We start from the raw sequence: 5,000 nt of genomic DNA, 5'->3' as shown, positions 1-5,000 counted from the left end.
CTTAATTATCAATGCAAATTAGGCGTAGGGCCCAATTGGGAGCAAGTAAAATTGTGGTAAGGCTGGCTCTGGTTTGATGTACCCAGCAGATAGTTGTTTATTTTGTGGTTAAAACAAATAGATGCCACATATCCAATGATTAATCATGCCATTTTTTGATACATACAGACACAGAATATGTAGCATTTACTTAAGTTTTTACCCTAATTGCAGTAAACTTGAAAAATAAGTAGAAAAAGTTGACAGGTCCCAATTAATTAAGGTACATATGAGTATTAAATGATTTTTTAAATTGTTTATTGCTCACATTGATGCAGCTCCACCTAAGCGCCATAGGACTGAAGAGGACAGTAAAAAGTCGGTGGATGACGAAGTTTTAAAATACAACTACCGCGAAGATGGACGATGCTGAGGATCAGTCAGCTACTGTTAGTATATAACAAAAAATAAAATATTGAAGTTTTATCCAATGATTAGACATGCCATTTTTTGATACACACAGACACAGAATACGTAGCATTTACTTAAATTTTTACCCTAATTGCAGTAAACTTGAAAAATAAGTAGAAAAAGTTGACAGGTCCCAATTAATTAAGGTACATATGAGTTTTAAATGATTTTTTAAATTGTTCATTGCTCACATGATGCAGCTCCACCTAAGCGCCGTAGCACGGAAGAGTTGGTCGATGGGGAAGTTACTACTACCACGAAGACGGAGTATAAGTCAGCTATTGTTAGTATATAACAAAAAATAAAATATTGCAGTTTTATTGAGAGTGGACTATACTAAACTTGGTTATTTGTGCTACAAGCTTCAATTATACACAAAAAAATCATTGTAGAACTTTGAAAATTTTATTGGAAATTGGCCTTAATACTAAAGTTGTTTTCCCCAAGTTTCAGCTTGATGTCTGTAATAGAAAAGAAATGAAAGAATTATTTCTTGAAGATACATGTTATCATTATATATACATAACCATGCAAAATATTAGTGTAAAACTTTTTAAAATACTCCCAATTGAAAGTCAATGAATATAATGAATTTATCTTGATTTTGTACAAGTTACATATTTATCTATACATTCATACAAGCCACTGTAATACGGTGAAAGGTGTTGAAAAGAGGCTTTTGTTTTTTGTGATAAAAATGCATTAATATTTATTTTTCTAGTTTAATAGTTAAGGTAATATATTATGTTCAGGAAGAATGTAAAGTGTTAGACACTTTGACATTATATAGAAAGAAATAAATCTATCTATTTTTCAGCTTGTAAGAGCTGGTGAAGACGTACACACACCTGAAACTAAGGAAAACTGTGAAATTCAGTTACACTCCAAAGAATATTTCAAAAAATGTTCTTACCCAGTTATTGGGAATAGCCACGTTGAGGAATGTGATTATCCTGAATGGGAAGAGTATGAAATTTTTATATTATTGTTAACCCATTCCAGATGGGTAGCATTTTCTGCGATCAGCCGCCCAGACAGGTGTGTGGCCTGGCTGGAGGGCCACTAAACTCGGTTATTTGTGCTACAAGCTTCAATTATACACAAAAAAATCATTGTAGAACTTTGAAAATTTTATTGGAAATTGGCCTTAATACTAAAGTTGTTTTCCCCAAGTTTCAGCTTGATGTCTGTAATAGAAAAGAAATGAAAGAATTAATTCTTGAAGATACATGTTATCATTATATATGCATAACCATGCAAAATATTAGTGTAAAACTTTTTAAAATACTCCCAATTGAAAGTCAATGAATATAATAAATTTATCTTGATTTTGTACAAGTTACATATTTATCTATACATTCATACAAGCCACTGTAATACGGTGAAAAGGGTGTTGAAAAGAGGCTTTTGTTTTTTGTGATAAAAATGCATTAATATTTATTTTTCTAGTTTAATAGTTAAGGTAATATATTATGTTCAGCAAGAATGTAAAGTGTTAAGACACTTTGACATTATATAGAAAGAAATAAATCTATCTATTTTTCAGCTTGTAAGAGCTGGTGAAGACGTACACACACCTGAAACTAAGGAAAACTGTGAAATTCAGTTACACTCCGAAGAATATTTTAAACAATTTTCTTACCCAGTTAGTGAGGATGAGGAATGTGATTATCCTGAATGTGAAGAGTTGCAAGTGCCTAAATGTTTCTTATAATTTTTATATTATTGTTAACCCATTCCAGACGGGTAGCATTTTCCGCGATCAGCCGCCCAGACAGGTGTGTGGCCCTCCAGCCAGGGCTGATTTCCAAGTGAGCCACCCCTGCGCAACATGTCACCACCTTTCTCACTCTTCGACAAACATAAGAGGGCACTAACATGTTTCATAGAAAACAGTAACTTTATTTCATTATCATTTGTTTTTTTGTTCATAGATAGTGCTAAAGCTCTATTGTAGATGTTATGACCTACTTTGTTGAGGGCATCCTAGTGCAAATGGTGTGACCTGATTGGTCAAAATTTTGTACAAATACACAAAATTTGAACCAGTAAATCATTCAGCTTGATCGCCTCCCTGTATGCATAATGGCTCCCAGAAGTGCAAGCACTCGCTCTTGCTCCTTCGCTGCTGCTGACAACTCGCGTCCACCTTGACCGCTTATCCTCCCCAGGATTATGCTGGTGCCATCTATGATTACTCGTATGATGACAGTGATCTGGATGAGTACCTGCCACAGGGAGGACAAAGTCTACTCAGCAGCAGCTCTGACAGTGGCTCCTCCTCAGAGTCCGATTTGGATTATGTCTACCAATAGGATGCATCCATTGACTTCAATGAGCAGCTGTCTAAGGTCAAACAACGAGCATGGACATGCATATATGTATATATATGTATATATATGTATATATATATATATATATATATATATATATATATATATATATATATATATATATATAATATGCATATATATATGTATTATATATATATTATATATATACATATATATATATATATATATATATATATATATATATATCATATATATATATGTATATGTATATATTGATTGTAATATCTATGGACATTGTTTTTTCTGTGAATTCTGTGAGTTACCCTGTATTTTTTGTTATATTTTATTGTAAGGAATTGTATTACATTATAAGCATCATTTCTGATGTTCTACTTTATATATATATATATATATATATATATATATATATATATATATATATATATATATATATATGTATATATATATATATGTATATATGTATATGTATATGTATATGTATATGTATATGTATATGCATTCTTCAAGAATTAATTCTTTTATTTCTTTTCTAATACAGACATCAAGCTGAAACTTGGGGAAAACTACTTTAGTATTAAGGCCAATTTCCAATAAAATTTTCAAAGTTCTACAATGATTTTTTTGTGTATAATTGAAGCTTGTAGCACAAATAACTGAGTTTAGTGGCCCTCCAGCCCTGGCTGGAGGGCCACACACCTGTCTGGGTGGCTGATCGCGGAAAATGCTACCCATCTGGAATGGGTTAACAATAATATAAAAATTATAAGAAACATTTAGGTACATTCCTCATCCTGGTTATCCCCACTAACTGGGTAAGAAAACTGTTTATAAAAGTCTTCTGATTCAAGCTGAATTTCACAGTTTTCAGATTCTTTTAACAACCATATCATGGCTCATAGATTCAGGTGTGTGTGGGTCTTCATAAGTTGAGTCTTGTGGTTGGCTCACACCTGCTCTTAGGAGCTGAAAAATAGATAGATTTATTTATTTCTATATAATGTCAGTGTCTAACACTTTACATTCTTCCTGAACATAATATATTACCTTAACTATTAAACTAGAAAAATAAACATTAATGCATTTTTATCACAAAAAACAAAAGCCTCTTTTCAACACCCTTTTCACCGTATTACAGTGGCTTGTATGAATGTATAGATAAATATGTAACTTGTACAAAATCAAGATAAATTCATTATATTCATTGACTTTCAATTGGGAGTATTCTAAAAAGTTTTACACTAATATTTTGCAAGGTTATGCATATATAATGAGAACATGTATCTTCAAGAATTAATTCTTTCATTTCTTTTCTATTACAGACATCAAGCTGAAACTTGGGGAAAACTACTTTAGTATTAAGGCCAATTTCCAATAAAATTTTCAAAGTTCTACAATGATTTTTTTGTGTATAATTGAAGCTTGTAGCACAAATAACTGAGTTTAGTGGCCCTCCAGCCCTGGCTGGAGGGCCACACACCTGTCTGGGCGGCTGATCGCGGAAAATGCTACCCATCTGGAATGGGTTAACAATAATATAAAAATTATAAGAAACATTTAGGTACATTCCTCATGCTGGCTATCCCCAATAACTTGGTAAGAAAACTGTTTATAAAAGTCTTCTGATTCAAACTGAATTTCACAGTTTTCAGGTCCTTTAGCAACCATATCATGGCTCATAGTTTCAGGTGTGTGTGGGTCTTCATAAGTTGAGTCTTGTGGTTGGCTCACACCTGCTCTTAGGAGCTGAAAAATAGATAGATTTATTTATTTCTATATAATGTCAAAGTGTCTAACACTTTACATTCTTCCTGAACATAATATATTACCTTAACTATTAAACTAGAAAAATAAATATTAATGCATTTTTATCACAAAAAACAAAAGCCTCTTTTCAACACCCTTTTCACCGTATTACAGTGGCTTGTATGAATGTATAGATAAATATGTAACTTGTACAAAATCAAGATAAATTCATTATATTCATTGACTTTCAATTGGGAGTATTTTAAAAAGTTTTACACTAATATTTTGCAAGGTTATGCATATATAATGATAACATGTATCTTCAAGAATTAATTCTTTCATTTCTTTTCTATTACAGACATCAAGCTGAAACTTGGGGAAAACAACTTTAGTATTAAGGCCAATTTCCAATAAAATTTTCAAAGTTCTACAATGATTTTTTTGTGTATAATTGAAGCTTGTAGCACAAATAACCAAGTTTAGTATAGTCCA

General features: G+C 31.8%; 1 pseudogene; it reads right to left on the bottom strand.

The window, feature by feature from the left end:
• LOC147470625 (uncharacterized) overlaps window positions 1-1,479 on the bottom strand; it is a 3,038-nt pseudogene extending 1,559 nt beyond the window's left edge.
• Window positions 1,480-5,000: the final 3,521 nt, after the last annotated feature.

This window comes from Penaeus japonicus, unplaced genomic scaffold (assembly GCF_977035675.1).
Source record: "Penaeus japonicus unplaced genomic scaffold, GWHDUDI00000001_assembly GWHDUDI00000013, whole genome shotgun sequence".
Classification (NCBI taxonomy): domain Eukaryota; kingdom Metazoa; phylum Arthropoda; class Malacostraca; order Decapoda; family Penaeidae; genus Penaeus; species Penaeus japonicus.
Note: the sequence above shows the minus strand (reverse complement) of the source record. Positions and strands in the feature narration are given on the sequence as shown.